The 9,122-nt window shown below is 41.9% G+C and overlaps 1 protein-coding gene across 7 annotated transcripts in view; it reads right to left on the minus strand.

Moving 5' to 3' along the window:
- The window catches only part of LOC133560314 (neurexin-2-like), a 1,077,892-nt gene extending 1,069,885 nt beyond the window's left edge, over positions 1 to 8,007 (minus strand). For 5 of the 7 annotated variants that reach the window (XM_061912738.1, XM_061912736.1, XM_061912737.1 and 2 more), the window contains exon 1: positions 7,758 to 8,005. The gene's annotated coding sequence lies outside the window, so the exon portion shown is untranslated. Of the gene's footprint in view, positions 1 to 7,757 lie in introns of all 7 variants that reach the window. The other 2 variants (XM_061912740.1, XM_061912739.1) reach the window with 2 other exon arrangements.
- Positions 8,008 to 9,122: the final 1,115 nt, after the last annotated feature.

The following is a 9,122-nucleotide window of genomic DNA, read 5'->3' on the forward strand; positions in this document are numbered from 1 at the left end:
CATGGTGTGTGTGTAAGGACCTGAAAAATGGCACCTGTTAGAAGACATGCAGCCCTTCGAGACACTAGTGATTCAGGGCTATTAATATAAACATTGATTGATTGATTGATTATCCTTTTCCTCTATCCTCTTGTTGTTAATTTCTAATACAAATTAGCGTACATTTGTAACTTATCGGTCAGTAGACTAGCTATGTAAGCGTTAACTACAACAAAGATTACGGGAAGAAGGCACTGTGGAAGTGGAGCCACGTAAATAAGACCCACGCACCAAACGGCGTATCCTAAAAATACATTCAGAAAACTGCTTGACATCACATCACGGTCTGTAAAACATTCTCTGAGAAATGCTGAACAAATAACCACCATTACATGTTATGTAGACCACTATGAAGTGCTTTGAATGTAGAAAAACATGCGCCTCAATCTAATGCGCCTTGTGCATGAAAAAAGACCCAAACAGACCCATCCATCGGCAGTGTGCTTTATAATCTGCTGCGCTTTATAGTTTGAAAAATACGGTAATACAATTTTAATGTGCTTTTATTTTCAAGAAAAATGGCTAATCTGACTAAGCAATCTGTATGTTAACACTTTAATTCCTTGTGGTAAATAGTGGCAGACAAAATGATTTGTTATTTTCATAAGAAATATGTTTTGCCAGATTATTATAGTAGATTGCTGATGGCAGATAAATAATACTAACAGTGCAGAAGAAAATGTATTTTTGGGGTGTCAAGCGATGTCGTTTGAGACGACAAAGGTTGTAGTGATTTTAAAATGCAGACAAACAAGGAGGCAGCGTGCAGTAAAAAGGGTATTTTTTGATTAAACAAACAAAAAACAAGAGCAACAGGGAAGTGCTTTGACCGGGCAGACTATGAAGGAAACAAAACGAAATGCTGGAACACAGCAAAAACACTTACAGGATATGTGAAGCAATCGGCATCCACAAAGTATGTGCATACTTGAGCTCAGCATGGAAAAAATTGGCTATAGTGTCCAGTGAATAACGTATCGACAACCAAATGCTGTCACAAGCTCAACTTATATAGTGCTAATTAGTAATCACAAACAGAAAACAGGTGAGGGTAAAAGTGCTCAAAGGCAGGCGTAAAGCAGCTGCAGGAAAGGGAAAATTACACCAAAATATTCAAAATAAGGCACGGTCTGGTGTGGCAAGCCGTGTAATTCAATCAAACCATGAATTCCTTAGTAATGTATGTTTTGTTTTGTTACAATTTAGTATGACATATTTTTAAAATAAGTTAAAATCAAGTCTTGGACTAAAACGTGTGATCATGTAGGAAATAATTCATTGAGTCAATTAATTGAAAAAAATAATCACTGATTGGTCAAGAATTAAAGTACGTCTAGAAATAAAATGTCCAATTTTTTTTCAGCAAAAATTCGATTTACAATTTTTAGATTCCCCCCGACGGTTTAAAGAAACTAATGCATACAAATGCCAGCGATAATTCAAAACGAGTTTATTTTTTTTGGATTAAACACTCTTAGTTTGAAAATTTTAAATAGTTGAACAATTCTTATTTGTTTTTGGACCATATATAAAAGTACATTGTGATTACTAAACTGCAAACGTAAAACTTCTGTCTTCAACTTATACTTCTGTACATAAATATATAGTATAATGCATTATATGTGGATACATATTTAAGTAAAATATTGAGAGGACTTTTAATAAATGGTTAAATGAAGGCTTTTTTATTGTACATGCAGCGCGACTGCTTTCGTGATTGTTCTCGATTGTGCTTCTTTATCACCATACCGTGATTTTTAGCCGGAGTTTGTTAGTTGTTTTGGTCTTGCTCGTCTTGTCAATCAATCAATCAATCAATGTTTATTTATATAGCCCCAAATCACAAATGTCTCAAAGGACTGCACAAATCATTACGACTACAACATCCTCGGAAGAACCCACAAAAGGGCAAGGAAAACTCACACCCAGTGGCCAGGGAGAATTCACATCCAGTGGGACGCCAGTGACAATGCTGACTATGAGAAACCTTGGAGAGGACCTCAGATGTGGGCAACCCCCCCCCCCTCTAGGGGACCGAAAGCAATGGATGTCGAGCGGGTCTAACATGATACTGTGAAAGTTCAATACATAGTGGCTCCAACACAGCCACGAGAGTTCAGTTCAAGCGGATCCAAGACAGCAGCGAGAGTCCCGTCCACAGGAGACCATCTCAAGCGGATCAGCAGCGTAGAGATGTCCCCAACCGATACAGGCGAGCGGTCCATCCTGGGTCCCGACGAGCAGTCCATCCTGGGTCTCGACTCTGGACAGCCAGTACTTCATCCATGGTCATCGGACCGGACCCCCTCCACAAGGGAGGGGGGGGACATAGGAGAAAGAAAAGAAGCGGCAGATCAACTGGTCTAAATAGGCGGTCTATTTAAAGGCTACAGTATACAGATGAGTTTTAAGGTGAGACTTAAATGCTTCTACTGAGGTAGCATCTCGAACTGTTACCGGGAGGGCATTCCAGAGTACTGGAGCCCGAACGGAAAACGCTCTATAGCCCGCAGACTTTTTTTGGGCTCTAGGAATCACTAATAAGCCGGAGTCTTTTGAACGCAGATTTCTTGCCGGGACATATGGTACAATACAATCGGCAAGATAGGCTGGAGCTAGACCGTGTAGTATTTTATACGTAAGTAGTAAAACCTTAAAGTCACATCTTAAGTGCACAGGAAGCCAGTGCAGGTGAGCCAGTACAGGCGTAATATGATCAAACTTTCTTGTTCTTGTCAAAAGTCTAGCAGCCGCATTTTGTACCAACTGTAATCTTTTAATGCTAGACATGGGGAGACCCGAAAATAATACGTTACAGTAATCGAGACGAGACGTAACAAACGCATGGATAATGATCTCGGCGTCTTTAGTGGACAAAATGGAGCGAATTTTAGCGATATTACGGAGATGAAAGAAGGCCGTTTTAGTAACGCTTTTAATGTGTGACTCAAAGGAGAGAGTTGGGTCGAAGATAATACCCAGATTTTTTACCGAGTCACCTTGTCTTATTATTTGGTTGTCAAATGTTAAAGTTGTATTATTAAATAGAGGTCGGTGTCTAGCAGGACCGATAATCAGCATTTCCGTTTTTTTGGCATTAAGTTGCAAAAAGTTAGCGGAAATCCATTGTTTAATTTCATTAAGACACGCTTCGAACTGACTACAGTCCGGCGTGTTGGTCAGCTTTAGGGGCATGTAGAGTTGGGTGTCATCAGCATAGCAGTGAAAGCTAATACCGTATGTGCGTATGACGTCACCCAGCGGCAGCATGTAGCTGCTGAAGAGTGCAGGGCCAAGGACTGAACCCTGGGGAACTCCACACGCTACCTTAACATAGTCCGAGGTCATACTATTATGGGAGACGCACTGCACCCTGTCAGTAAGATATGAGTTAAACCAAGACAGGGCTGAGTCTGACATACCAATTCGTGTTTTGATACGCTCTAATAAAATATTATGATCGACGGTATCGAAAACAGCGCTAAGATCGAGGAGCAGCAACATAGATGACGCATCAGAATCCATCGTTAGCAATAGATCATTAGTCAATTTTATGAGGGCTGTCTTGGTAGAGTGATTTGCCCTGAAACCGGATTGAAAGGTTTAACATAGATTGTTAAACGCTAAGTGTTCATTTAGCTGCTCTGCAACAATTTTTTGGAGGATTTTCGAAATAAAGGGAACTGGTAGTTTACCATGAGGTCAGGATCGAGGTTCGGTCTTTTAAGGAGAGGATGAATAACCGCTTTTTTGAATGCTAGGGGAACAGTGCCCGAGGAAAGTGATAAGTTTATAATATTTAGCACTGATGGACCTAATAATACAAAAAGGTCCTTGATAAGTCTTGTGAAGAGTGGCCTTTCCTGCACTCGGCTGGAGGATTCTGTTTCAGATGCTGCAATAGGTTTGTCGTGCTGATGCCTTTTTAAAACAAACTTTGCAGTGTGCAGTCATTTGTTCCATGCCAGTTGATGCAAATCTAAACAAGAGAAAACACATTTCTTTGGAACAAATGTCTCGCTCTTGCTAGCATTAGTTTACGAATCTTCGTTAAGGAAATAAGGAGGAAGCTACAGATGCTAATGGGGACAAAAAGTAAGCCGCAGCAAGATGTAAAAAAATGTTTTTTTGTATTTTTTTAATCGTCTGCAACAAAAAAAAAAGATAAGTTATCGAAAAAAATCAAGCTTATGTTAGTTGCAGTCCTACTTCGTTTTTACAGGGGGAAGATTAGTCAAAACATGCACCCCTACTGTAGCCTGTGATATTATCTTTCTGACACCATATAGACTTGAATTTTTTCCCAATGGCTCTAAAAAATACCTTCTCTAATTTTAAAGGCATTGAGCCGAAACACCCGAAAATGTGTACACGCTTTTAGCGGACTGACATGCACATGTGCAAGATTGGTTGATAAACATGGCCACCAATCGAGGTGGAAAAGAACGACCGACTAGTCGATGCATCACTATTGAAATGTGGGCGATTCTGAATCGATGGACAAATGTTCAAATATCGATTATGTAAATTAAACAGTTTCAAACGGGCGGTTCTAAAATGCAGATATAGCACGGACATATAACGAGGGAGGATGAAAGGACACAGCTATGATAGGTGCAATGCTAAGATAGATTGAATAGTAAATAGTGAAACAAGAAAAGAATAAATGATTAAACAGAGAGAAACCAGTTTAAACAGAAATTTAGCAAGAAGATTAAGTCAGGAGAAAAAATAATATTCACAGTTTGACAACACCGTCAGCCATAGGCACAAATGGATGAATGGTAGATCACTCACTTCCAAAACAGGAAATTATGCAATATTGCATACGTCAGCAGCTTAATAAAGGGATTGATATAGCCCCCTTCCTTGGTGGATGTCGTATGAGAGAAAGGGAGAGGATCATTCTGCAATGTAGTTTGCTGAAAATGATGGAAATTGCCACTCTACATAGCTACTGACGCTGTGGTCAAAGTTGAAATTGCCCCAAAACGCATTTGAAGATATTAAATGGATAGTGCACCCCTCCAATTTGTCACATTTCATGTGTCAGGTGAACCGTGACGAATGGAGCCATATGAATCCCGTTCCGACTGTAAATGTGATCAATTCAGTATAATAATCAAATAAGCAAAAATTATTGAATTTTTTTTTTTTTTTTTTTTTAAATTATCCATGTATTTGTGGCTACGGTCTAAATTCCAGGCTGGATGCAGGGATCCCGCGACCATGGCAACCGAGCGGAAAGGTAACCTGATCAGATCAATAAACCACCAGTGACTCCTCGCCCTCTTTCCCCCAGCCTTCGGTCTATCGTCCTCCCTGACAAATTCATGCACGCCATCATTCAGAGACAATGAACGGTCCTTCAGTGTGCACGATGGGCCTTCCTTGCCGCTTAATCAAAAGAGAAAAGTGATAGAAGTACGGCAGGAAGAGACGGGCGGGCACGTCTTCCATCATCAGCCTCCGGTACGCTGAAACGGAGAGCGAGTAGGAGGGGAGAATATTTCATTTCTCTATTGTGTATATCCTCCCCTTTTTTATGCAAGTGTCTGCCTTTATGGCTCCCCTAAGCTCCTTTAACCTCTCTGCTTGCTGGCATGCCGGACGGATGAGCGGCAAAGATGGATGAGGGCCAGGCCGGGAGAAGGCAAAGGAGGGAGTTAATGAGGCAGACTGCACGTCTTATGGCCCGCCGTGCCAGGGATTACAGCAAGATTACCCAATTCCGACTCTCGCTTCCCTCCAATATTCAGCCTCGCCATCAAGAAGGATGATGAAAAGATGGGAGACAATGCCTCCATCACGGCCGGGCTGCGACATCCACAGAGCACTCAACATTTTCTGGTTTCGGGACAAGAGGTTGGGGTCAAACGGTGTCGACCTCTGCTTGATGACATATGGGAAAATGGAAAAAAAAAAAAAATCTAACAGAAACTGAGAAGTTTACGACTTAAAAGACAAGTAGTGAAAAAGTCTGCATTCTCATACACGAGTGGATTAATTGAAAGTGCATAGCTCTAAAGAGTTTAGTCATATTTCGGTTACCTTCTGTTGCAAAATATTGAGGGTGCATGGGAGTTTGCCCAACCAGTCTACATGTGCTTTGTGGACTTGGAGGAGGCATTCGACCGTGTACCCCGGGAAGTCCTGTGGGGAGTGCTCGACAGGCGGATCGGTGCGGCGTCTTCAGTAATGGGAACACTGCATCGATCCGTTGTGGTGAAGAAAGAGCTGAGCCGGAAGGCAAAGCTCTCAATTTACGGGTCGATCTACGTTCCCATCCTCACCTATGGTCATGAGCTTTGGGTCATGACCGAAAGGACAACATCACGGGTACAAGCGACAGAAATGAGCTTCCTCCACCGGGTGGCGAGGCTCTCCCTTAGAGATAGGGTGAGAAGCTCTGTCATTCGGGGGGAGCTCCTCCATATCGAGAGGAGCCAGATGAGGTGGTTCGGGCATCTGGTCACGATCCCACGCGAGCGCCACCCTCAGGAGGTTTTTCAGGCACGTCCGACCGGTAGGAGGCCACAAGGAAGACCCAGGACACGTTGAGAAGACTATGTCTCTCGACTGGCCTGGGAACGCCTCCGGATCCCCCGGCAGGAGCTGGACGAAGTGACTGGGGAAAGGGAAGTCTGGGCTTCCCTGCTTAGGCTGCTGCCCCCGTGACCCGACCTCGGATAAGCGGAGGAAGACGGATGGATAGAGTTTGACACAGCTGCTCTTCATTTTTTCAGACTTTTTGAATGTATGACCCCACCCCACTCATATTGCTGCAACTGTGCAATTCCCATATAAAGTTTGTGTGTGTGTGCACTTACAGCAGGGGTAATGGAGCTGTGTCATAAGCAGGAGCGCCGCTAGGGATTTTGGGCCCCATGAAAATAATCTTTACATCGCCCCTGTATCTTTACAGGACCCCTCTGTATTATAATTTTATCATCATTAGGGGCCTCTCTGGGCCCCCTCCATCATGGGCCCCTAGAATCCAACTCCTTTACCCCCCTTTTCGGCGCCCCTGGTCATAAGTACACGCTGCACTTCCACGCCTCACTAACACACCATGTTGATCACATTTACTTGGGGAGGGTGGGGAGGGTTATCTGCCACACTTCTAAAAACAGGATCGGGTCCTATCACGAAAGCCAATTGTCTCGCTTTTCCCTCCATGCATGCAGGCAAGAGTGGCCTCATCGTATCTCATTATGCACTAAGACTAAGAAAATCTGCAACAACAAAAACATATGGAGACTAATGAAGGACAACAAGTGCAAAATGTTTGTGCGTCAAGTGAAATTGTGCATGAAGTCCAAAATACGAACGCAAATAATACAAAAAAATAATTAGGTGAATAATTAGTTAGGGCAAACATGAGTGAAAATACACAGGAGGAGCACACATTTGTCATCGTGTGCGACAAAATGTTGTCGTTGTCGTACACGTACGTACGTACGCACACACACACACACACACACACACACACACACACACACACACACACACACACACACACACACACACACGTGGCATTTTGACATATATGATATTAGCTGTTCCAACGTGCTAAAGAGTGCAGAGGGCGAATTCCCTGCCAACCCTTTACGCATTGTTTGCGTAAAGACACCAAACCCAAACATCCCATCTCCGTGTGTGTCTATCAGCGCCAGACGTCATCGCGGCAAAGAAAGACAAGAAAAGTCCCTACTTACTGTTTCGCTGCAGTCTTCCCGCTGTTATTCTCCGGATTTTTGTTTTTTTTGAGGAGTTGGAAAACAACAAAAAACAAATTCCCAGTCAAGATGCGTGTCTCTTCCTCTGTCTTTATCCACAAGGTTGGAAACACCAAAAGGCAGCTTTTTTTTTTTCGTTGCGGCCACCTTCAGCAATCAGCTCTCCTTCAAAACAGATGTGGGCGCTCCTGGACGAGGCGCACCACCTGCAGCGATAAGCGGGTGTGGAGAGGGAAAAAAGGCAAACAAAGCTAGCTTCAAAGTAAAAGCATGCCAGCTGTTTCAACCCCTTCGGTATTTTATTGTGAAAGTACAGTCGCGCTGTTTTTTTCTGCTGTCAGCGGAAGTCTGCTGCATACCACCTGCAGCATGGAGACGGAGCACAGCACGCCCCTCGCAGGCGGAAGGGGGTTACTACAACAGGATGCAATCTAGTGTATATACTGGGGCTACATTAGCTTCACTACTAATTACTTCCCCTGAAAAAATGCATATCAGTATTTGCAAGGTACGAACTAGAAATGCATCGTGGTCGACAACCAAATTGGAACAGACATTTTTGGATATATTTTTTTTTACACATATACATATATATATATATATATATATATATATATATATATATATATATATATATATATATATATATATATATATATATATACATATATATACATATATATATGTATATATATATATATATATATATATATATATATATATTTATATATATATATATATATATTTATTTATTTATTTATTTATTTATTTTTCACCACATATTCAATTTTTTTTAGCTCAAATGACAAATTACAGCATATGGACATAGTGGTTAGAGCAGCCCTGGGTCACATTTAGAGAAAAAAATGTGTCTGGGGGCCGGTTATTTATTTTTAAGAACACTAATACAATAAACTGCGGCTGCTAGACTTTTGACAAGACCAATAAAGTTTGATCGTATTACGCCTATACTGGCTCACCTGCACTGGCTTCCTGTGCACTTAAGATGTGACTTTAAGGTTTTATTACTTATGTATAAAATACTACGCGGTCTAGCTCCATCCTATCTTGCCGATAGTATTGTACCATATCTCCGGTCCAAAGGCAAAACCTAGTAACTAATTTCTGGCTGATTTTGAGAAAACAAAGGAAAACCAATCTATCTTGATGCTGTCTTACAAAGATTTACAAAGTCATCAAACGTATAGATGTTTTCTTGAGCTTTCATTTTCTTGCGGAATAAGCCATGGATTGAATCTGCTCTCATGAACGTGTGCCCTTTCTCCAGATATTTTATTACAATCTCGGGTGGGCCCCATTCTGCGTTTGCACATTGGGCAATAG

This window comes from Nerophis ophidion, linkage group LG10 (assembly GCF_033978795.1).
Source record: "Nerophis ophidion isolate RoL-2023_Sa linkage group LG10, RoL_Noph_v1.0, whole genome shotgun sequence".
NCBI classification, from domain to species: Eukaryota; Metazoa; Chordata; class Actinopteri; order Syngnathiformes; family Syngnathidae; genus Nerophis; species Nerophis ophidion.